The 26,424-nt window shown below is 34.3% G+C and overlaps 1 long non-coding RNA gene and 1 other non-coding gene across 2 annotated transcripts in view; one reads left to right on the forward strand and one right to left on the reverse strand.

Moving 5' to 3' along the window:
* The window catches only part of LOC141576355 (uncharacterized), a 309,969-nt gene extending 288,119 nt beyond the window's left edge, over nt 1–21,850 (forward strand). Inside the window, exons 4-5 of the long non-coding RNA XR_012504705.1 lie at nt 19,907–19,947; nt 21,091–21,850. This is a non-coding gene — a long non-coding RNA (uncharacterized LOC141576355). The remainder of the gene's footprint in view (nt 1–19,906; nt 19,948–21,090) is intronic.
* A 3,016-nt stretch (nt 21,851–24,866) lies between these two features.
* On the reverse strand, nt 24,867–24,939 carry TRNAT-AGU (transfer RNA threonine (anticodon AGU)). The gene has a single exon. It is a non-coding gene; the product is annotated as a tRNA-Thr (tRNA).
* Nucleotides 24,940–26,424: the final 1,485 nt, after the last annotated feature.

The raw sequence follows: 26,424 nt of genomic DNA on the forward strand, positions 1-26,424 counted from the left end.
AGTACCATTTCACATATGTGCTGGCAATTTGGTATGTCTTCTTTGAGAAATATCTATTCAAGTCCTTTGCTCATTTAAAAAATTGAGTTATTTGCATTTTTTGCTATTGAGTTGTGTGAGTTCCTTATGCATTTTAGATATTAACCCCTTATCAGACACATGGTTTGGAAATATTTTCTCCTATTACATAGATTGTAATTTCACTCTGTTTCCTTTGCTATGCCAAAGCATTTTAGTTTATTTAGTCCCATTTGTCTATGGTCCTATAGCTTCCTGTATTTTTGATGTCATATCTGAGAAATCATTGCCAAGATCAATGTTAAGAAGCTTTTGTCCCTAAGTTTTCTTCTAGGGGCTTTAAAGTTGCAGGTCTTACATTTAAATCATTAATCCATTAGGGTTCACTTTTGTGTAAGATAAGGGTCCAATTTCATTCTTTTGTATGTGGATATCCACTTTTCCCAGCACCATTTGTTGAAGAGACTATCCTTTTCTGATTGTATTCTTGATACCTTTGCCAAAGATCAGTAGATTGTATATGAGTGACATTATTTCTGGATTCTTATTCTGTTCCATTGGTCTATATGTCTGTCCTTATGTCAGTACCATATTATTTAAATTACTATACCTTTTAAAAGTATCTTTTGAAATCAGGAAGTGTTATCCTTTGTTCTTTCTCAAGATTGTTTTGGCTGTTTGGGGTCCTTTGTGGTTCCATTACTAATTTTTGGATTGTTTCTTCATTTCTGTGAAAAACACTACTGGGATTATGATGCAGATTGCATTATGTATAGATTGTTTTCATTAGTCTGGACATATTAACAATATTAAGACTTCCAACCCGTGAACATTGGTTGTTTTTCCACTTAATTGTGTCTTCTTTAATATCTTTCATCAATGTTTTGTAGTTTTCAGTATGCATATTTTTCACCTTCTCGGTTAAGTTTATTCCTAAGTGTTTTTTTTTTTTTGACGCTATTGTGAATGCAGTTTTTTTAATTTTGTGTTTTTGGGTGGGTCCTTATGAGTGTATTGAAATGCGACTGATTTTGTATATTGATATTGTGTCCTGAAAATTTACTGAATTTCTTTATTAATTCTAACAGGGTTTTTTTTCTGTGTAGTTGTTGTGGTTTCCTATACAAAAGATCATGTCATCTACAAACAGAGATAATTGTATTTATTCCTTTCCAATTTGGAAAGCAGTTTGGCAGTTCCTCAAAAAGTCAAATATAGAATTATCATATGACCCTGCAATTCTACTCCTAGATACATACTCTAAAGAAAGTACTTAAACAAATATGATATGCATGTTTATGGTAGCCCTATTCATAGATAAAAGGTGGACATGGCCTAAATGTCCATTAATGGATGAATGAAAAAACAAATTGTGGTATATACATGAAATGGAATATTATTTAGCCATAAAAGTGAAGTACTGATAGAGGCTACAATGTAGATGAACCTCAAAAATGTTAAGTGAAAGAAGTCAAGCACAAAATGTCACATATTGTATGATTCCATTTGTATTAATTATACAAAATAGGTAAATCAATGGTGAGAAAATACAGATTGGTGGTTGCCAAGGGCTGGGGGATAGAGGGATGGGGGCAAAAACTGCATAATGGTTAAGGGGTTTTACTTTGGAATGATGGAAATGTTTTGGAACTAGATACAGGTGGTGGTTGCACACCATTGTAAATGTATTAAATGCCACTGAATTGCTCATTTAAATTGGTGGATTTTATGTTATATGAATTTTACCTAAGAATATTTGAAAAAAATAACCCTCTAGTGACGCTGTATGTTCCCCTACCTATTGTACCATTGCTTTGTCCTTTCTTAGTCAAACTTCTCAAAAAGCAGTTTGCACACACTCTTTAAATCCTCACTTTCAATCACATGTCAACCCACAGCAATCTAACTTCCACTTTGACAGCAACCCCTACTGAGAACTACTCTTGAAAAGGTTTCCAGTGACCTGTGTTTCCAGTGTTGCCTAATTCGACATTTTCCATTGTCTTGCTAGACTTCTCTTGCATTTTTTATTCTCCTCCTCTGTTCTCATTAACTCTCCATTTCTCTGTTCTTCTTGTACTTTTCTAGTTGTTTTATCTTGATCACCTTAATGGATTTCCCTCCTCTTAACCACGGGACTTGTCCAGTGTTCCATACTTAACAATGCTTTTCTCTCTCAATCTTACTTCCATGATTTTAAAGAGAATTTGAATATATTACCCCTAAAATCCATATCTCCAGCATTAATCTCATTCCTGAGCTCAAATATATATATATAACCAATTGCCTGTTGATCATATGTACTTGGATATATGTTATGGGCTCCTCAAATTCCAAATATCCAAAACTGAAATTCTCACACCACTGCTTAAACCTATCCCTGCTTCTGCATTGTAGACCACAAAAATGGCATCCCTATCCACCTGGTTACCAAGATCAGAAACCCTGGGTTCATTCTAGTCTTCTCCTTGACATCTAATTCTAGTCTGGTTGATTTTCCTTCTCAGTGTATTTCAGATTCCTCTCATTCTCTTCACCCTTACTTCCATTAGCATAATTCAGGTGTTTCCCCTGTGAGCTATTATAATAACCTACTAACTACTTTTCTGACTTCCTTTCCAACCCATCCATTGTAACACATCATTCATAGGAATAAAGAAAACACAAAACAGATCATACTACTCTACATTTAGAATACTTCTGGGGTTCTTCATTGCCTGCAAACTAAAACTGCACAATCTTTGCTTGCTACTCCAGGTTGTTCAAAGTCTGGTTGTGTATTTCTCCAGTCTTATCTTTCACTCTTCCCTGTCTTACCTTTGATGATCTAATATCAAACTGCTTATAGTTCTCAAACATGTTATGCTGTTTCTCATTTCTTTTCTTTTGCTCATACCTCTTCTTCTCCCCATAAAAGTGCTTTCTTTCTTTCAGTTAGGTTCTAGATAACTCGTACTCACCTTTCAAAATTCATCTAGTATCACCCACTCCAGAAGGCCTTCCCTGAGCTGCCAAATCAGGGAGAAATGTCATTTATTGTGTTCCTAAGGACCATATACATGTATTTATCTTAGCATGTATTTTAATTAAACCATGTAATTTTGATCATCACCTCCCCTTTGACTGTAAAATCCTTGAGGCATACACTATAGCTCACTCCTCTGTGTCCCACGTGCCTTGTCCATTCGATGAATGTTTGTTGTACCAGAGGGGGGAAGAGCCTCTTAAAGACAGAGGTGGTACCCTTAAAATATGTGCAATGCAGACTTTACATATATTTGTTATTTGTTGTCCCCTAGCTTTATTTAGCCTCTTGCCTTCCTTACCTGCATTTTTTTTGCTGGTTACATTTTATGACGTGTTTTAGACATAGAAGTGTTCCTTCACTAACTTCCTTTGGTGGGAAATTATTTCCATATGAAGGCCCAGACAAAATTAAATTTCCAGTTTTGCAGCATCATGATGTCAATTTACTATGCAACACAATCCCTCTGGCACAATTATTAACTAAGGGACACTAACGTGGATCTGTTTTTTCCCCCCTATTTGTGTAGGCTATATAGACAGGCTATATCCTGCCATTTTGATTGAGAAGACATCTAGTAAAAATATCAAGACAGGAATAAAGAAGCAATTCTGTATGATTGATGTGTACTCTTTGCACTTTTTATTCATTAGCTTATGTAGTAGATAGGAATGCAGATGTTGTGTAAAATTGTTTTAGTATAAAAGATGCATATAAATAGAAAAGAACTATTTTAATAGTAGAACTAAGCCTATTTAGGTCCCATTAAATATATCTGATAACGCAGCAGAATGGTAAGAGGTTGATCCCCCATTTTAAACACAGGTATCAGAAAGTCAAGGAAAAAAATCTCCAACTTAGAAAGTTTCTTGTTAGCTACTGCTCTTCTGGTTTGTATACTTCATTTGTGGAAAAATCAAAGCATGCCATCAAATTTTGGCTTCCACTAAATATTTAGATCTTTTCTTTTGATCAGTTCCTTTTGGAGATGTGCAAAAGTCTCTATCTGCTTACTCTTGCTAAATATGGAACAGGACAATTAGAGCTTTCTTGGATCAAATTACACGTTATACTTTTCCACCCATTAGTAATGTAATTGGTTGGATTTCAGTTGTTACTTTCGCAACATTAGGAAGATAGGCGTTATTTTACCTCTTGTGTTGTATAACTTTATATAAATCAGTTGCTTTTCAATAGTTTTGCACTGTTAAGTACACAATATTTTTGGTTCTTATTTATAATTCTGGGAATGTGCACTAGACAGACTTAAAGAAGAATCATTTGGACTATAATTATTGCTTTTAAAGCATCCTATCCATTTGTAAAAAAATACCAGAACTATTGAATTCCAGTTAATCTTCTAATGTAGTTTGTGTTTTGTCTACTGAAACTATTACTTTTTAGGGCTTCCTTCCTTTGCATATTTTTCTTTAAGGATAGTTCAATCTAGCACAGAATGGATAAGAAAATGCTTAGGAATATAATAATTTAAATAGTTTTATACTTTTAAAATTCTTAAATTTTAATTCTAGTGTGAAACAGATTTGGCCAAAATATTTTAGTTACAAGGAGATTTGGGTAAGGAGGAGAAATCACTCAAAATTAGAGTTCCTTTACTCAGGCCTGGTAATTATTGGATCACTCAGTTTCAGAGCCAAAGACATTTTTTAAACATACATTTAAGTTTGGTTTCACTGATGGAAGGATTAACATCATTCCTACTATGCTATATCGAGAAAGAAGAATTATTAGTTCAAAAAAATCCAACAACTAACCAAACAGAAAACCTTAGAAACCCAGGAATTTCATCTCTAAATGTATTCTTCTGTATTTGATAATTTACTATAGGTATTTACATAGATTAAGTCCTGTCTTTGACATTCTCACTGCCTCCCCCAATACTCAGCTTGACAATTGTTGCTGAAATGCATTAAAGAGTAACCCTTCCTCTGATGTTCCTATAAGAAGATGTTGTGAGCTGCTGATTTTTACCTAAACATGATTTTTTTGACCTAAACAAGGTTACTTCAGAGTTTAATGTTAGTGACAGCAAAATTAAGCCAGTTTAAACATTACAGTTAGATTTGTGTGTATAAAACCAAACTAGGATGATCAATTGCACTTCTTGGAAAACTCTCCTTACCTCCTAGGGTCAAAGTCTATATCCTGTAACATACACTTCACCTTCTTTATTGTAATCCCTTTTCAACTTTATCTCCTTATCGTAAGGACGTATAATGGCAGGATGAGGGGATCTATAGTGTGGGATGACTTTTTAAATTCAATTATCTTTATTCTTACTGGGTTCTGGAGTCTGTTTCTTGAGCGTGAATGCAGCACTAGCCAAAGCAGAGTATTCTTTGAAGATGACAGTTGCTAACTTCATACACTGAATGTTAGTTCGGTATGATGGATTTCTAGTGGAAATCTGGTAGAAGATGAGTATATATAGGACATATTCCCATTTTTGAACACATAAGATACACTGCCTCGGAACTCTCAGAAATGCTTGTGGAGGAGGGACAGATTGTGTTGCGAACTGGAGTAACAATCTGAATAGGTAGCAACCTCAAGACAAGAAAATTTGTCATGATGGTAATGTGATGTTGCTTATTCCAGCTGGCTTTTGGGGCCTAGGGAAATTTAGGTTAAATCTGGGTACTGAAAAGGCTTGAAGCTTTCCAGTATGCTGTACCAATTTATGATATCATCTTGCTACATCTTCACCAGCATTGAGCAATCGCAATTTTTTTCACTGTGAACAAAAAATGTCACCTGCCTCATCAGTAAACAAAGGATATTGCGACCATTAAACTATCAGCCACTGCAGACACTCACAACTGTGCACTCTTAGGGAATTCAGGATGGAGAAAAACAGGATACTGGCCCTAGATAGTTAATGTGCGTATCAAAACAATGATTTCAGTGAGCCAAAATTTTTGCATCTTCCCATAGTTAGAAAAGTGCTAAACTCTTTAATTTGAGATGTCTGGTTTTCTTTCATGAACAGTAATCTTTTGATGTTCCCACTACCTGGTTTTTGTTACAAATCTCCTATATATCCTGGCTTCTCTCCTGCCTCTTTGGAGCAGTCTTTCAGAGCAATCTGAGAGGCTGCCTCCCAGGCTTAAGTCCTCAGAAAGTTCACTGACTAAAACATAATTCTCAACTTTTAGGTTGTGCTTTTTTTTTTTTTGGTTGACATAACCTTTAAGAATTGTATAAGTAAAAGTTTGTAAATTTGAGTTGTTATAATTATTAACTTGGATGAATACATTTTCTTATGTTTCTAGTCAGCTATATTTTCTTCTTTTGGAAATTGTCCTTTGATGTATTTTGCCTATTTTATTAGAGTTTTATTAAAAGATATTCATATAACAATTATATATATTATTTGGTTTTTTGAAAAGATATCCCTACGGTTTCCCATTTGACTTTTATTTTTATTCAAAAGGCATTCAATTAGGATATATACAGGTCTGTGAAGCTTTATACGCATGACTCTGCCATTGGGATTATCTAAGATTATTCTACTTGATTCAGAGTTCAGTTAAAATTCAATTACTTCATTACAAATGTTTAAAAATAGTTGTTTAAAAATCTATTTTAGAAAATATGGTTTGCATTCTTAAATAATCTAAGTGGGGAGCAACTTTCAACACATTAGACAAAGCCATAAGGAAGGAGGATGAAAATAACTGAAGCTATTTTAACTGATCTCATTTGAACAACTCACTGGATTAGACAATTCTCTTCATTCCCTATGTAAGACATAGTGATTGATGCGCCTGGCATGCTGAATGTTCACGGCCAATAGATTACTCTCAAGTATTGGAGAGAGTGTGAAGAAATACCACTCATCTGCTATTCCTGAGAATGTAAAATGGTGTAACCTATTTTGGAGTGCAGTCTGGCAACAAGCTATCTTTTAAAAAAATACATTTTTTCACTCTGTAAGGAATGTATCCTGTGTGTGTATGTGTGTGTGTGTGTATATGTGTGTGTGTGTATATATATATATATATATATATATATATATATACATACACACATACAAAAGTCTGCCAACATATACATAAAAGAATGATCATCACAGCACTACTATATTTGTAATGGTTAAGAAAAAGATCTAGCAAACATTAATGTCCATCAGTAGAGGACTGATTTAATAAATTTATGGTACAGGGATACAATGGAATACCACTAAAATGAATGAAAGTAAATGTATTATTTTATGATATGGAATGTGGCCAAGAAATATTGTTATTAGGTGAAAATAACAAGTTGCAGAGCAGAATGTATTATAGGAGTCTATTTATAAAAAGAAAATCTCTGAAAGGATATGTAAGAGACTTGATAATGGATATTTCTAGGGAGTGGGACTAGAGGCTCAAAGTGGAGAAAATCTTTTCATTTCTATTCTTGTATATTATAGACCAATCATATTTTATTATGAGCATGTAATTTCTTTTAGATATTTGTTTGTGTTAAAAAAAATCCACTATTGTTTAGTTCAGGTTCTTTGTATTCTTTATTAAATTCTTCCAAATACAAAGATCTGGTCAGATAGAGAAATTAGTCCTCATTCCTATATAGCTCTGTCCTGGCCATCTATGTGACTTTATAGGCCTCAAATACACTCATATTTTAATGGGGAAAATGTGTGTTTTAAGTTTCAGGAAACATTCTGAAAGTAGGCTAAAATTTTAAATTAGCTTATGGCCTGAATCTGGCTCACAGGCATGTTTTGTTTGACCCAAAATATCTGTAAAATTAATCTTAAAATTCAAAAGATTATTAGTTTAAATTTTAAAGTTGCATTTCTGGCTTCTTTGGAAAAAAATAAGAAGGCATGATAATACTGAGATTCATGGCAACAATCAGCTTGGACTGAATAGTGTCTGCCAACTTTCCCTAGGGCTTGTGGCTGAATTTGTCACAGTTCCATTCCTCATAATTGTTATAGTTCTGGAAAACTGAAACCTCGATGATCTCTGTAGATGGGAGGTTGACTCGTGCTCTAGAACTTGTGGGACAATCGTGTTTTAAAAGTACATTTCCCCTTTCCTTATTTAGTTAATCCTAGGATAGCAAATAATTTTTTAAAATTTAAGTACAAGCAATGGCACCTTTTGTGAAAGCACACAATGGTCTGCTCTGAAGTCTGATCAAAGTGAGATAAACTCACAACAGCCCCTGTCAGCCTCTTAAGATTAACACCACACCTCAAATTGATTTTGGAAGGCAGCAGGGAAAAAAATAGATAGATGAGACACTAGCATATAGTTAGGATAATATAAAGACCTATCGATACTGCACAAAACACAATAAAACTAAGGCTACAGCAAGATTACAAGTTACTTAAGACTATTCATATCTCTACAGGCTCTATTTGGAGAAGCATTACAGATAGAAAAGCTATGAAGCAGACACTAATTACCAGTTACATGGCATTTGTATTTCCCAGAAGGTTAGAAACAGAATAAAAGTTTTTTGTCCAAGGTTACTAAGATCATTTGCAGAAAGATCAAGAATAGAAACAAAGCCTTACAAATTCCATGCCACAATCCAAAGCATGTCATTTTTCATCATGGCCTTGTTAATTGAAAGATAAAAAAAAAGTGAATCATAATCAGGTGAACCCTATAAGGGCTTTAAATATTAAGTAGTGATTATCTGACACAGAATGAATAAACTGAGAAAGGAAAATTGGGCAGATGTACCAATTATTTTCCTTTTTGTCCCTCACAGTTGATACTGAGTGCCAGAAAATACAAAGCTAGAGGTCAAAAGAACAGTAGTGTAGCTGCATTTATAATGTGCAAACAGACCCAAATAAACAAAGGGAAAAATATATTGATTATTATAAAGCTTTTACTTGGATTTCAAGATTGCCAAAATTTTCCATATTGACTGGTAGAAAACTGTAATCATTTAAACCAAGAGACTGGTCAGGTATAAGCATCAGAATGTAAGTGGTTTCAAAACTAGAATGAATCAGAAAAACAAAACAAAACTCTCCAAATTTTAGGATAGATCATAGCTAACCTTTCAAAGAAGCCAAAAATCAAGATATATATATATATATATATATATATATATTTTAATTTATTTTTAGAGCAGTTTTGAGTTTACTGAAGAAAAAAATAAGCATAAACAACAGAGAGTTCTGTATGTCAGTGCCTTCCCCCCAGTTTTCTCTGTTAATAACATCTTGCATTATGGTGCTACATCTATTATGATTGATGGGTCAATATTGATATATTATTGTTAAATAAAGTCCATAGTTTACATTAGGGTTTATTTTTTCTTGTATATTCAATGGGTTTAAACAAAAGTATGATGTCATATATTGACATTTACAGTATCATACAAAATATTCTCATTGCCTTAAAATTCCCCAGAACTCTACCTATTCATCTCTTTCTCCTTCCCCTCAAACCCTTGGCAACCACTGATGTTTCCATGTATTCATAGTTCCACCTTTTCCAGAATGTCATATGGTTGAAATCTCACAATATGAAAACTTTCAGATTCATTTCTTTCACTTAACAATATGCATTCAAGTTTCCTCCATGTCTTTTTGGTGGCTTGATAGCTCATTTTTTTTATGGCTGAATACCATTGTATGGATGTAGCACAAATTGTTTATCCATTCTCCCATTGAAGGACATCTTTGTTGCTTCCAAGTTTTGGCAATTTTTAGTCAAGCTACTGTAAACATTTGTGCAGAGGTTTTTGTATGGTAATATTTTCAACTTATTGATTGAGTAAATACAAAGGAGCATGACCTCTGGCTCATGTGATAAGAGTATGTTTAATTTTGTAAGAAATTGCCAAATTGTCTTCTAAGTGGCTTGTATGATTTTGTACTTCCACCAACTATGGATAAGTGTTCCTACTGCACCATAGTCTTGCCAATATTTGGTGTTGTCAGTACTTTGGATTTTAGCCATTCTGATAGGTATGTAGTGATATCTCATTGCTGTTTTAATTTGCAGTTACCTAAAGAAAAAATTTGAGCATCTTTTCATATGCTTGTTTACCATCTGTAGATCTTCTTTGGTGAGATATCTGTTCAGATTATTTGCCCATTTTAAAAACTGAGGTGTTCATTTTCTTGCTGTTGAGTTTTAAGAGTCCTTTGTATATTTTTGATACCAGTTCTTTATCAGATACTTATTTGGCAAATATTTTCCCCCAGTCTGTGGCTTATATTTTCATTCTCTTAATAGTGTTTTTCACAGAGTAGAAGTTTTTAATTTTAATGAAGTCCAATTCAATTTATCCAATATTTTCTTTCATTGTTTATGCTTGTAGCATTTTATCAAAAAGGCATCACCAAACCCAAGGCCACTAGATTTTCTCCTATGTTATTTGCTAGTTTTGCGTTTTACAGTTATGATACAATTTGAGTTAATTTTTATGAAAGATGTAAGGTATGTGTCTAGATTCTTTTTCTTTTTTTTTTTTTGCATGAGTATTCTCAGGTGTTCTCACATCATTTATTTAAAAAGGCTGTCCTCTCTCCATTGAATTGTGCTTGTTCCTTTGTCAAAGATCAGTTGACCATATTTGGGTACATCTATTTCTGGCTTTCTGTTGCATTGATATATTTGTCTACTCTTTCACCAATACCACAGTGTATTCATTACTGTAGCTTTATAATAAGTCTTGAAGTAGAGTAGTGTTAGCCTTCTGTCACTGAGTCTGGACTGCTCTAACAAAGTACCATAGACTGGATAGTTTATAAACAACAAACATGTCGCTCACAGTTCTGGAGGCTAGAAGTCCAAGATCAGGATGCCAGCATGGTCAGGTTCTAGTGAGTGTCTTCTCCAGGTCACAGATTTCTCATTTTATCCTTGCATGGTAGAAGGGGCTATGGAGCTCTATGGGATCCGTTTATAAGAGTATTAATCCTGTTTGTGAGGGATCCACCCTCATGACCTTCCAAAGGCCTCACTTTCTGCCACCATCACATTTGGCATTAGGATTCCAACATGTGAATATTGGGGAGACATAAACATTTAGGCCATAGCATTCTTTGATTTTTCTCCTTCAATATTGTGTTAGTAATCAGGGTCTTTTGTCTTTCTATATAAACTTCAGAATCAATTTGTCAATATCCATATCCACAAAATAACTATGAGACTTTGACTGGATTGTGTGGAATCTATAAATCAATTTGGGAAGAACTGGAATCTTAACAATATTGAGCCTTCCTCTCCATGAACACGGAATATCTCTATATTTACTTAGATCTTTGAATTCTTTCATCAGTTTTATAGTTTTTCTTGTGTAGATCTTGTATATATCTTGTTAGATTTATACCTAAGTACTTCAATGTTTTGAGTGCTATTGTAAATAGTATTGTGTTTTTAATTTCAAATTACAATTGTTCATGGTACACAGAAAAATGGTTTACTTTGGTGTATTAATCTTTCACTCTGCAATCTTGCTGTAATTACTAAATGCTAATTAGTTTCAGATTTTTTGGTTGATTTGTTGGGATTCTTTACACAGATAATTATGTCATCTGCAAAGAAAGACAGTTTTATTTTTTCCTTACCAGTCTGTATACTTCTTTCTTTCCTTTTCTTATTATATTAGCTAAGACTTCCATTTTAATGTTGAATAGGAGTGGTGAGATGTGACATCCTTGCTTTATTCCTAATCTTAGTGGCCAAAATTTATTTGTCAAACTGTGTGCAGCCCACTTTGCATTCAACTGAGGATTTTTTTTAATTGTGATAAGTATAACTTAAAATAATATTTACCCTCTTAACAAATCTTTAAGTGTATAGTATTGTTAACTATAGGCACATTTTTGTAAAGAAAATTGATAGAGCTTAATAATTTTGCATAACTGAAACTTTATACCCATTGAACAGCAACTCCCCATGTCCCCTCTCCCCAGCTCCTAGCAACCATTATACTCTCTGCTTTGATGAGCTTGACTGTTTTAAATTCCTCCTGCAGTATTTGTTCATCTGTGTCTGGATTATTTCACTTAGCATAATATCCTTCAGGTTACTCCATGTTGTTGCATATAATAAGATTTCCTTTTTCAGGCTGAATAATATTCCATTGTATGTATATATAACGTTTTCTTTATCCACTCATCTTTAAATGGACACTTGTGTTGTCTTCATATCTTGGTTATTGTGGATAGTGCTGTAAACAACATGCGAATACAGATTTCTCTTCGATGATTTCAGTTCTTTTAAATGTATACCCAGGTATGGGATTGCTGCATCATATAGTAGTACTATTTTTAATTTTTTGAGGAAAAAAATATTATTTTTCACAGTGGCTGTACCATTTTACATTCCCAGCTACAGTGTACAAGGATTCCAGTTTCTACACATCCTCACCAACAAATTTTATTCTTTCTTGCCTGTTTGTTCATTTGTTTTTGATAATCGCCATCCTAACAAGTGTTAAGAGAGATTTCATTGTGATTTTCATTTTCACTTCCATGATGATTAGTGATGTTGAACACCTTTTTAATATACTTTTTGGCTATTTGTATGTCTCTTTTGCAAAAATGTCAATTCAGGTCCTTTGTTTTTTTAATTGTTTTTGGTTTTGTTGTTGTTTTTGCTATTGAGTTGTGTGAGTTCCTTATCTATTTTGGATGTTAACTCATTATCAGATTATGGTTTGGAAATATTTTCTCCCATTCTGTAGGTTTCCATTACAATCTGCAATCTGTTAATTTCCTTTGATCTACAGAGATATTTCAGTTTGATGTAGTTTTAGTTTGATACTTATTTTTGCTTTTGTTTCTTATGCTTTTGATATCGTATCCAAGAAATCATTGTGAAGACCAATGTCAAGAAGTTTACCCAAATGTTTTTTCTAGGAGCTTTACAGTTTCAGATCTTATGTTTAAGTCCTTAATTTATTATTTTTTATTGTGGTGTATATATATGTATAGATAATATATATTCTTAATTTATTTTGATTTAATTTTTGTATATTGTGAAATTAGGTTCAAATCCATTCTTTTGCATGTGGATATCTATAGTATTTCCAGCACCATTTGTTGAAGAGACAATCTTTCCCTATTGTGTATTCTTGACACTCTTGCTGAATATCAGTTGAACATATATGCATGGTTTTATTTCTGAAGTCTTTATTATTTTCCATTGTTCTATATGTCTGCCTTTATGTCAGTACTATATTGTTTAAATTACTGTAGCTTTATGATATATTTCAAAGTAAGAAAGTATAATGCTTTAAAGTTTGTTCTTCTTTCTCAAGATTGTTTTGGCTAATCAGGGTCCTTTGTGGTTCAATATGAATTTTAGGAGTTTTTTTCCTATTTCTATAAAAAATGCCATTGGAGTTATGATACAGATATATTGAATGTGTAGATTTCTTTAGGTATTATGTTCATTTTAAGAATATTAAGACTTCCAATCCATAAACATGGGTGTCTTTCTGTGTGTTTGTACCTTAAAAAATTTTTTTTTCATCAGTGTTGTATAGTTTTCAGTACACAAGTCTTTAACCTCCTTGGTTAAGTTTTTTTCTAAGTATTTTACTTTTTATGATGCTCTAGTGAATGGGACTTTTTTCTCTTAATTTCCTTTTAGGATAGTTACTTGTTAGTGTATAGTACCACAACTGATTTTTGGATGTTGATTTTATATACTGCAAGTTTACTGAATTTTTTATTTGTTCTAATATTTTATTTTTTTAAATTAGGGTTTTCTACATAAAAGATCAAGTCATCTCCAAATAGAGATAATTTTACTTCTTCCTTTCCTGGCTAGGACTTCTAATTTCTCTGGCTGAGACTTCTAGTACTATATTGAATAGAAGTGGTGAGAGTGGGCATCCTTGTCTTGTTCCTGATATTGGAGGAAAAGCTTTCAGATTTTCACCTTTGAGAGTGATGTTAGCTGTGATATTTTTGTATATGTCCTTAAGTATATTGAGGTAAATTCTTTCTATTCCTAGTTGAGAGTTTGCATCATGAATGGATGTTGAATTTTGTCAAACAATTTCTCTGAATTTATTGAGGTATGGGGAATGGCCCAGATGATGAGTAGGAAAGATCCTGAGCTCACCTCCTCTCATGGGCACACAAAAATTACAACTATTTACAGAGCAGCTACTGATGAGAAATACCTGAAGACTAGCAGAAAAGATCTTCTACAGTGAAGGATATAAAGAAGGAGCCACAATGAGATGGGTAGGAGGAGCAGAGTCATAGTAGAGTTAAGATCCATCCTTCTGGGTGAGTGACCCACAAAAGGGAGAGTAGTTACAGTTACAGAGGCACCCTCAAGGAGAGAGGGGTCCAAGCCCTACACTGGGGTCCCCAGCTTGGGGGTCCTGAACCAGGAAGGTGAACCTTCAGAATGTTTGGACTGAAGGTAAGTTGGGCTTACTTTTGGGAGAGCCAGGGGGCTGTAGTAAATAGAGAATCTACTCTTAAAGGGCACAGACAAAATCTCACACACTCTCTGACCCTGGGAAGAAGCAGTAATTTGAAAGGACCCTAAATCTCTTGGAGAGCCTCCCAGAGAGGCAGCAGGCAACTGGAACTCATCCTGGTGACACAGACACCTGTGGCAGCCATTTTGAGGAGCTAATTCTACCATGGGGTTATAAGTGCTGGCAAACTCCTTTTTGGAATCCAATCTCTAGTTTTTTAAACCTGAGCTGCCTGCTGACCTCCCAGCACCATCACTGGAATGCCTCAGGCCAAGCAGCTAGCTGGGCAGGGACACAGCCCCACCCACTAATAGGCTGGCTGCCTTAGGACCCCCTGAATCCATAGATGCCCCAGGAACCATCTTCACCTGCCAATGAGCTGACACTAGACACTAGTCCAGGGATCCCCTGGGCCCTAGCCTCACCCACCAGCAGGATCACACCAGTGCTGAAACAGCCCAGACCCTGCAGCCAGCCATGTCAGGAACCAGCTCCTTCCAGCAGCAGGCACACACTAGATATGGGACCCACAGACCCACAACCAGCCACCCTGGGACCTAGCCCTGCCCACCAATGGGCAGCATCCTCCTCACAAAGCAGGACTGGGGGCCAGCAGTGCCTACCAGACTGCTCACAGTAGTCAGCCTGCCACAGTAGAAAGGCCCACGCAGCACACATAGGGGGCACCCTGAGAGCATACAGCTCTGGTGACTAGAAGCGAGCAAACTGCTGGGACACATAGGACATCTCCTACGTAAGGCCACTTCTCCAAAGTTGGGGAACAAAAAGAACTACAAAACAACCCCAGAACAATTAACAAAATGGCAAAAGTACTAGAGATGTAATGTACAACATGATGACTATAGTTTACACTGCTGTATGTTCTGTATGAAAGTTGAGAGTAAATCCTGACTTCTTATCACAAGGAAAAACTGTTTTCTATTTCTTTAATTTTGAATGGATATGAGATGATGGATGCTCACTAAACTTATTGTGATAATCATTTCATGATTTATATTAAGTCCAATTATTGTGCTATGCACTCTAAACTTTTACAGTGCTATATGTCAATTGTAGCTCAATAAAATTGGAAAATAAATTTTAAAAAATAAATCTATTGAGATGATCATGTAGTATTGTGGATATGTCACAATAATTGATTTTCTTATATTGTATCATCTTTGCATCCTAGTAGTAAATTCCACTTTGCTATCGTGAGTGACCCTTTTAATATGCTGTTGAATTTGTCTACTTCTTACTTTGTCCTGTTATTATTTGTTTTTTATATTTAAATGCTGTGATGTTGTGTGCATATATGTTTATAATTTTTATGTCTCCTGGGTGAATTGACCTTTTTATCATTATATAATATCCTTCTTCATCACTTCTGACAGTTTTTGACTTAAAGTCTAGTTTGTCAGATATAAACGTAGCCATCCCTGCTGTCTTTTGGTTGCCGTTTTCATGGAATACCTTTTTTCATTCCTTCATTTTCAGCCTGAGTGTGTTCTTAAATCTAAATTGAGTTGTCTTTAGATAGAATATAGTTAGATCTTTTTAAAAAGTCCATTCAGCTTCTCTATGTTTTTTGATTGAGGAGTTTAATCCATTTAAATGTAAAGTAATTATTGATAGAGAAGGACTTACGATTGACAATTTATTGTTTTCTGTCTGCCTTGTAGTTCTTTTGTCTCTCTTTTTCTCTTTTGTCCTTTCCTTTGTGTTTCATCATTTTTTTGTATTTATATACTTTGCTTTTTCCTTTTTTCTTTTAAAAAATTTTTAAATTAAAATTTTTTTGTTGAAGTATAGTTGATTTATAATGTGTTAGTTTCAAGTTTACAACATAGTGAATCAGTATTTTTTCAGATTATATTCCATTATAGGTTATTACAAGATATTGTATATAGTTCCCTGTGCTATGCAGTAAATCCTCTTGGCTTATCTATTTGACATATAGTAGTTTGTATCATTTAATCCCATATTCCTAATTTGTCCCTCCCTCTCCCATTTGATTACCATGTTTGTTATCTATATCTGTGAGTCTATTTCTATTTTGTATATAGGTTCATTTGTATTATTTTTCAGATTCCACATATAAATGATATCATACAGTATTTGCATTTCTCTGACTGCCTTACTTCACTAAACATAATATTCTCTAGGTCCATCCATGTTGCTGTAAATGGCAATATTTCATTCTTTTAATGACTGAATAATATTCCATCATATGTATATGTATATATAACATCTTAAACAAAGCGTCTGTTGATAGGCGCTTGGGTTCTTTCCATGTCTTGACTATTGTAAATAGTGCTGCGTGAACATTGGAGTGCATGTATCTTTTCAAATTATAGTTTTTGATTTTTTTTCCAGATATATACTAAAGGGTGGGATTTCTGAGTAATATGGTAGCTCTACGTTTAGTCTTTTAAGGAAATTCTATACTGTTTTCCATAGTAGCTGCACCAATTTACATTCCCATCAACAGTGTAGGAAGATTCCCTTTTCTCCACATTTCTCTCTCCCAGCATCTATTATTTGAAGACTTTTTGAGGATAGCCGTTCTGACTGGTGTGAGGTGATACCTCATTGTGGTTTTGATTTGCATTTCTATAATAATTATTAATGTTGAGCATTTTTTCAGATGCCTGTTGGCCATCTGTAGGTCTTCTTTGGAAAAATATCTATGTCTTCTGCCCATTTTTTGATTGGATTGTTTCTCCTTAGATATTGAGTTGTATGAGCTGTTTGTATATTTTGGATATTAACCCCTTGTCAGTTGTATCATTTGCAAGTATTTTCTCCCATTTTGTATATTGTCTTTTCATTTTGTTGATGGTTTCCTTTGCTGTGCAAAGCTTTTAAATTTAATTAGGTATCATTTGTTTATTTTTGCTTTTATTTCTTTTGCCTTAGGAGACTCATACAAGAAAATATTGCTACTATATATGTCACAGAGTGTTCCACTTATGTTCTCTTCTAGGAGTTTTATGTTTTCAGGTCCTGCATTTAGGTCTTTAAACCATTTTGAGTTTATTTTTGTATATGTTGTGAGGGAATGATCTAATCTCATTATTTTACATGTAGGTGTCCAGTTTTTCCAACACCATATGTTGAAGAAACCGTCTTCACTTCATTATATATTCTTGCCTTCTTTGTTGTAGATTAATTGACCATAGGTGCATGGGGTTTTTTTGGGGGGGTGGGGCTTTCTTTTCTGTTCCATTCATCTATGTGTCTGTTTTTGTGCCAAAACCATGCTGTTTTGATGCAAGTCCAGAAAGGTTTTACCGCCAGCTTCATTCTTTTTCCTCAGGATTGCTTTGGCAATTCTGGGTCTTTTATGGTTCCATATACATTTTAGGATTATTTAGTTTAGTTCTGTGAAAAATGCCCCAGATATTTTGATAGAGATTGCATTACATCTGCAGATCGCTTTGGAAGGGAAGAGGTAAAACTTTCACTATTTGCAGATGGCATGATACTCTAATGTAGAAAACTGTAAAGTCTCCAAACAAAAACTATTAGAACTAATAAATGAATTCAGCAAGGTAGCAGGATACAAGATTAACACATGGAAATCTGTTGCATTTCTTTGCACTAATAATGAAATATCAGAAAAATAATGTTAAAAAATCCCATTTAAAATCACATAAAGAACACCTAGGAATAAACTAAACCAATGAGGTAAAAGATCTATATACTGAAAGCTAGTAAAAATTGATAAAATAAATTGAATATGATTCAAAGAAATGGAAAGATGTCCCATGCTCTTGGATTGCAAGAATTAATATTGTTAAAATGGCCATACTTCTCAAAGCTATCTACAGATTTTTTTCTTTTTCTTTGTGTGACTCCTAAAGGTGTTACCTCTGTGGTTACCTTTGAGCTTACATTAAAAAAAAAATTATAGTTATATAGCAGTGTATCTTAACCTGATACAATTTAACTTCATTCACATACAAAATCTCAACATAATTACTTTTCCATCCCTGGCACTTTATGTTAATTATGTCATAATTTACCTCTTTTTGTATTGCATGTCCATTAGTATATTCTAATAATCATAGTTGTTTTTAATACTTTAGTATTTTATACTATAATTAAAAATGATTTACTTACCACCATTTTAGTATTATACCTTCAGCATTTTTGTAAGAAAAGTCTAATGATGATGAACCCCCGAGTTTGTCTGGGATATCTTTTTCTCCCCTTCATTTTTAAAGAACAGTTTTGCCAGGCATATTGGCTGACAATTTTACCTTTTGCAGCCTTTGAATATATCATCCTACTCTTTCTGTCCTGCAATGGTTCTGCTAAGATAACCACTGATAGTTATATGGGGGTACCCTTGTATGTGACAATTTGCTTTTTCCTTCCTTCTTTCAAAATATTCTTTCTTTGACTTTTGACAGGTTGATTATAGTAAGTTTCAGTGTAGAGTTCTTTGAATTTATCTTTTTGGGGGGAACTAATGAAATTCCTGGGTCTGGCCATTTCCTTCCCTGATTTGGGAATTTTTCTTTCGTTATTTGTTTGAATATACTTTCTGACCCTTTCTTTCACTCTTCTTTTTCTGGGAATCCCGTAATGTGTTTATTGGTCTGTTTGTAGGTGTCCCTTATGTACCTTAAGCTTTCTTCACTTATTTTCATTCTTTTACTTTGTTCTTCTCTGACTGGATAATGTCCAGTGGTCTGTTTTTGAATTTGCTGATCTTTTCTTCTGTTAAATGTACTCTGTTGTTGAATGCCTCTAGTGAATATTTCAATTCAATTATTGTATTCTTCAGCTCCATAATTTCTGTTTCATATATTTTTCTTTTTTATATTTCTTTAAATTCTCATTTGCTCATTCATACATTGTTCTCCTGACCATATGGAACATTTTTAATGACATTTATTTTTAATTACCTGTCAGGTGAATCAGATATCTCTATTTCACTGGGTTTGTTCCCTGGAGATTTATCTTGTTTCATTCTTTGGGACATATTTCCCTGTTTCACCTTTTTCCTTGACTCTTCGTGTTGCTATGTGTACATTAGAAAAAACAGCCACCTCTCCTGTTTTTTACTGACAGCTCTCGTACATGAGAAGACCCTTACCAATCAGCCTGGCTATATTTTCTGGGGACCTCTCAAACCTTCATACAAGTCCAAACCACTGTTTTTATTCTTAGCATCCCCCAGGGTTCTGTCAGCATTTGACACAGGAGAAATATAAGTCAGTGCCTCGGGAAGCCCCAGAAAAACAAAATATAGGACACATGATCCAGTACTTTTCTTCTCTCCTCAGGGATAAGCTGGAAAGTGGGATTTTTGCCTGTTTGCTTAAAACTGAGCCTTGGGGATGGGCTGTGGTGAGTGCTAGTATGTTAGTTCAAACTATCTTTGTTCTTGGTTACCTACAGGTGTCCAGAGTATGCCTGATCATTTCAGCACTCGAAGTCAGGTGAGACAAAAGCAATGGTTCAGGTAATGGCCAGAAAAATCAGTGTTGGTTATATGGTGCAGTCCTTTATTTCCTTCTCCAGGGAGAAGCTGGGAGCTATGGGTTTCCTCCTGATTATATGGTGCTGCACCAGATGTAGGGATTACAACAGCATGTCTCAAATTTCCTTCTAGCTTTGATGTGGCTGGTTTTGTACTTGCTTGGAGTGTAGGAACCTCTCAACTAGTTTCTGGATTTCTCACAAAGGGAATTGGACTGTGTGTAGTTGAATTGTTTGTCCATGAGGGGAAGGAGGGTTCAGGGCTTCCTACTCTGCCATCTGACTGATACCACTCCCTGAAACTTTTTAAGAATAGATTCCTAGGCTCACCCCAGATGACCCATGTGTAGCTGAAATTTTATGTTCTAACATAACCTTGAAATATGATTATCTGAGGGTGGTAGGAGTTAATCGGCTTTTAAAATAAACTTTATAGTTGATTCCTGAGTACACTAATGTTTCAAAACCTCTTATCTGAGAGCCAATGAAACCTGGCTGAAAAACTGTGTTTTGACCAAAAAAAGGAATACTCTTCTGCAGCCTCTTTTTTTCACTTCTGGGGTCAATGATCATTTGTTGTAGCTTTGAATAAAGAGTTGGGGGAATTCTCTTTGATACTCTAACACTTCCCACTTAGTTTGGCCCTGGTGTCCTTCCCCAAATACCTTTTCTCCCAGATCCCTACTCTTTCATTTTTTTCTTGATTTTAGCTAGTGGTCAACTAATATCTACGTTGTTTAATTCATAATTTGTAATTTTAAGAAAGGGAATATTTATACTCAATAATCCTTCAAATTCAAAGAGAATGATTTTATAACAGAGAAGTTTCTGAGCCTATGGCAGGCAAATAGTGAGGTATTATTGTGATTGAAGACTCTTTCTGGCATGTCTCAACCACACTATTTATATACATTGAGCCTATACTCCAGGGTAGATCCGCTCACTTTTTGTAGCCACTTCTGCACACTGTCTTATAATTTAAAAGAGTTCACAGACATTTTCTGGAGAAAATGTTTGGAAGCTCTGAATATTACACTGGTCTAAATGAGTGATGAGATTCCCTACAACTCAATGATTTGAAAATATTCTATGATCTTTCTCAGATGTTTTCCCTACGGGCTCAGACAATTCAAATACAACTTGGAAGAATGGGAGCATCAAAGAGTTTCACACATCTCAAGTTATATATTTGCATACCTATACAAACATGGAATTAATAAGACAAAAGACAGAGGTATTATGCGGACAAATTTCAAGGCTGTTTCAGCCAGATGTGAGAGTAAGGATGTGGAGCAATACAAGGTAATGAAGATAAATTTTAAAATATTAAAATGCCAATAAACATAAAATTACAGTGTGGTAGAGATCCATTTTGCTTTGTTTAGTAAGGATAACCAGCATTACTAAACCTAAAAATATAACCTTTGCAGATCTCATTGAAAATGTTATTCTGCTATTAGCATTAAAATTATTCTAAAGGGGCTGTTAGAGTTTTCATATTCTCTCAAAAGGAACTTGCATTAAGTTACAATATCTTTATTAATTAGCCTTTAACACTAAATGTTCTCTCCCTCCACCCTATTGCATTGCAGAATTGTTTTCTTCTAGGTACAGGGAACAAACCTTCTAACCTGCTAATACTGGATATTACTGAAAATTCTTTTGACTCTAAGTATTGGAAAACCCGGTTCAAAACAGCTTAAATAATAAGTTACAGAAGACTTATGTCAAATAAGTGTAAATAATAGAGAGATTTATTAACTCATTTAACAAGAAATCTGGCAATATGGTGGTTCCAAGGTTGATTAGTTCAGTGGCTCTACAACGTCAGCGAGAATCCATATTCTTCCATTTTTTTACAATCTGCAATTCTTTAGCTTATTGACTTTTGTTTTTAGGCTTGTTCTTTCAGAATTACAGGACAGCTGCTGCAACTGCAGATACCATTATATCCTCTAACTTCCTTATGACTCTTTTTAAGAGTGAGAAAAACTTTCCCAAAAGCTACCTGTGTAGAATTTTCCTTTTGGCTCATTGGCCATAACTTTACCAATGAATGACTATAGGGAATGGAATTACCATAAGTGACATAGGCAGATCAAGATTAGTTCCCTGGGCTGGGGAGGTGGTACATCCTCCTATAATGCACATGCCTTCCCTGAATCTGACCCAAATCAGGGTGATGTTACTAAGGAATGTGCAGAGTTGGGAGAAACAGAAAATGGCTTTTGTGAGACAAAAATGTCTGCTATAGAGAATTTCAATATGGTGTATTGAAAAAGGGCTCAAGTCTTTGCTGTTCAACAAATAGCTGCTTAAGTAAATCATTTGATCTCCCAGATCTTAGTCTCTAGTTCAGTAAATGAAGGGAGTAAACTAAATCAGTGATTCATATATGGAAACTGGAGTAACACTTCAGGGAATATATCAGCAATACCTTGGAGTTTTTCAAAATATATACCTAACTGACACTCCTCCTCAGAATTATGGATTCTGAGACTCTCCCAGCAAAAGTAGGTGGTTTTTTTTTTTTTTTTTTTGGCTTATTTTAAGATATATACTTAAAATTATGAGTTGGCTCAGCATCTCTTAAAATCCAATCTTTTAGCCAGTTACTACTACCGAAGAAAGATGATATGTGGGGAAAAAGAGACAGAGAAGGAGACACACAGATTTCGCATTTGGGCCATCAACAAATGTTACTTGCCTGGACAAGCAGACAGGGAGGAAGCTTTCAAATTTGTCAAACTAGTTGGCCAAATCAGTGTCATCTTTACTAGGCTGTTGCATTTGAGTTGCTAATTCTTTGACAGTCTATTATGGGCTTATGTATTACTTTGCCATTTTCCCCCATTTTTATTGACATGTAATTAACATACAACATAGTATTAGTTTAAGGTGTGAAATGTAATGACTTGATATATGTATGTACTGTAAAATGATTACTAAAATTTAGTTAACACCCATCACTTCACATAGTCAAAAAATTTTTTTACTTTGTGATGGGAACTTTTAAGATTTACTCTCTTAGCAACTTTCAAATTTACAAAACAGTATTGTTAACTATAGTCACCATGCTGTACATTATACCCCCAGAATCATTAAAATCTTATCACTGGAAGTTTGTACATTTAAACTGCCTTCACCTGTTTCCCCCATACTCCACCCCCTGCCTCTGGCACCACCAATTTGTTCTCTGTTCCTATGACTTCATTTTTTTAGATTCCACACGTAAGTGAGGTCATGCAGTATTTTTCTTTCTCTGTCTGACATATTTAACTTAGCATAGTGTCCTCAATGTCCATCCATATTGTTGATTTCCGTACTTTTTATAGCTAAATAGTATCCCATTGTGTGTGTGTATGTGTGTGTGTGTGTATCATATTATAAATAATGTCTTGACTATTGTAAATAATGCTGCAATGAACATGGCAGCCCATGTATTTCTTCAGGATAATGATTTCATTTCCTTTGGATATATACTGAGTAGTGGAATTGCTGGATCATATGGTAGTTCTATTTTTAATATTTTGAGAAATCTCCATATTGTGTTCCATAATGGCTGCATCAATTTACATACCCACAAACAGTGTACTAGGGTTCATTTTTCTCCACATCCTTGCCAGAATTTATTTCTTGTCTTTTAAAAATTTATTATTATTATTTTTAATGGAGGTACTGGGGATAGAACCCAGGACCTTGTGCATGCTAAGCACACACTCTACCACTGAGCTATTACCCCCCCCATTTCTTGTCTTTTTGATAACAGCCATTTTAACAGGTGTGAGGTGAAATCTCATTGTAGTTTTGATTTACATTTCCCTATGATTAGTGATGGGGAATACCAAAAAGAAAGTGTTTTTGGGTATCGCTGCCAAATATATTGAGGAATATAGGAAAAAGATTTGAGAGCTCTTGAACTAGTTCATTTCCAGGTCTCCTTTCAGTACTTTCTTATTTATGTGTATATTCTAAAACATAATACACTTTATAAAAGGGGTTTATATATTTTAAGTCTTGTTAGCAAAATTTGATTAAATTCAAATCAGAAGACAAACTGTTAAAATTCAGACATTGTACAGTAAGAAATTCCTTTACAGTCGCTGTCCTGAAGTGTTTCAGACAGTTCCAAACAGCTTTTCTGTATACAGTTCACACAGTTTCAGAGATATTTTGATAAAGTAGAAATTTTTCAAAAATTTCTCCCAAATAGTTCAGTTAAAATGAAAAAGACAAAATCAAATAGTTTTATAAATAATATTTGATACAAAGAATTATGTTGCATATATAAAGCAATGAGTGATCTCTAAGGTTTTGTCTAGTTCTACAGTTGTTTTTATCTAGGCAACCTTCAGACAGCCACTTATGGAACTGTGTATATTAGGAACAATCAACCAAATAAAATGTCTTAAAATGTTCAATGTCATTCTTTGACCACCAAATCAGAAATAAATATTAATCTGTAATGGTCTGTTGGTTTGAAAATGCTACACTAGGAGCTTATGCCCAATTCATTAACAATTCTTCAATTTGTGGGGACCCAAAGGCAATGATATAAGACACAAGAAAGAACAAAGAAATGAGCAAAGAAATAGCCCTGACTTTGAAGTAAAGACAAGCTATTAAAAAAAAAAAAATCCCTCTGCAGGTTAATTAACATTGGCTGCTCTCTTCATTTCCAATTGACCCATGAAATGAGATAGGTGTTCTTATTGGGGAAGGACCACATCATGTCCTCAAGTAAAACTCTTATAATCTACTGTGTCACTATGTCTGAGACCATCTGAAGATTAGTGAATTTTGTGTGTGTGTGTGGGAGTTTTCTTGGGGGGAAGTAGGGAGATAATTAGGTTTATTTATTTATTTAAATTTTTTTTAAAGGAGGTACTGGGGATTGAACCCAGGACCTCATGCATACTAAGCATGCGCTCTACCACTGAGCTATACCCTCCTCCTAGTTAGTGTTTGAAATCTGATTTACTGATTCATCAATCCATCAGCTCCTTTGCTTCACATTTGATCATTTTGTTGGTTATTAACCTCCTTAAAATGTTGAGGAAGAGGAAGTATCTGTTGAGGAAAGAGCTTGGACTCTCAAAAACTGAGTTTAAATTTTGGTTCTACTATTTCACTACCTGAATCACCTGAGGAAAGACTTGCTATCTCTATGATGATTAGGATAATAACAATAATAGACATGCCTCATGGGGCTGTTATGGGGAGTAAATGAAATAATGTACTGGAAAGTATTACAGATATGCTAGTTGTCACTGTAGTCAGTTTAAAACCAGAAAACTCTATTACACATTTGCAATATGAGGACAACAATGTTTGAGATTGGATAAAATTTTTAAATTAATGGTTGAAAGGAATTTAGTAAGGTATGGTAATATTGGTGAGACGGCTTCCTCAATTCCCATTATAATTATATCCAAATATTTGTCTATATGATAGTCATAATTGGGATGATTTAGAATTTATTTAGAATAAATAACTGCCATAGGCAAGAAATAACATCTTAAAAATAGGAGCTATATGGAAATTATATGTAGAACTGAAGATTCATCTACTTGTTAGGAAGTGGTGTGACCATTCAGCATTTTTATTTAATTTGTATTAGTGACTGTGAGCATCTAATATGAAGCAAATTTAATTTGTATAATAGGCCCAAAGTCTTGAAATAATTTAATAATAATATTTAAATATACATGGAGTTCCCAATTGATCCAATAATAATTATACTTTTTATAATTCAAAGAGCTATACAGTGGATTTGAACACTCACTGTCTAGGTTGATAGTCTTGCTCTGCCAGTTACTATCAGATATTGGGGACAAATAGCTTAATCTCTGTTTTCCCAGGCTATTTTTGAGAATTTTTAAAAAACTTAATATTTATAGAGCACTTCACCACAGTATATACATGGAATATTGTGAGCATTCAAAACATGATACCTTTTATTTGTCCATTAATTTATATGGAAATCATTGTCAGAATATAGCTGAATAAAAAATAAAAACAATATGTTTTAGAATATCAAGAGATAAAAGAATATGGTCAGCATGGCCATAGCCATGAGCAAGAGGCAAGAATTTGTTTTTACTCAGGTGCTCAATTTCAAATGTCATAAGTGAAGTGGATAGTCTATATACTACTGGTGAGAGTGTAAATCACTCCAACTTGTTTTGATGAAAGTTTGGTAAAATTAACAAAATCCTTACAAATGCACATACCCCTGACCCATAAATTCCAATAATAAGGAGTTATCCTAAGGATATTGTTAGACTTCTAAGCTGTGTGATAATATTTCTCCACTGCCATGATGTTTTCCCCCATCCCTGCTATGTCATGCTTCTTTATCACTCTCAGATATCACATATTCCCTTATCTGCTTAAACATGGCCTCCCAAGTCTCTAGGAGTTATAGTTTCAGTGGC

Source organism: Camelus bactrianus, chromosome X (assembly GCF_048773025.1).
Source record: "Camelus bactrianus isolate YW-2024 breed Bactrian camel chromosome X, ASM4877302v1, whole genome shotgun sequence".
Taxonomy (NCBI): domain Eukaryota; kingdom Metazoa; phylum Chordata; class Mammalia; order Artiodactyla; family Camelidae; genus Camelus; species Camelus bactrianus.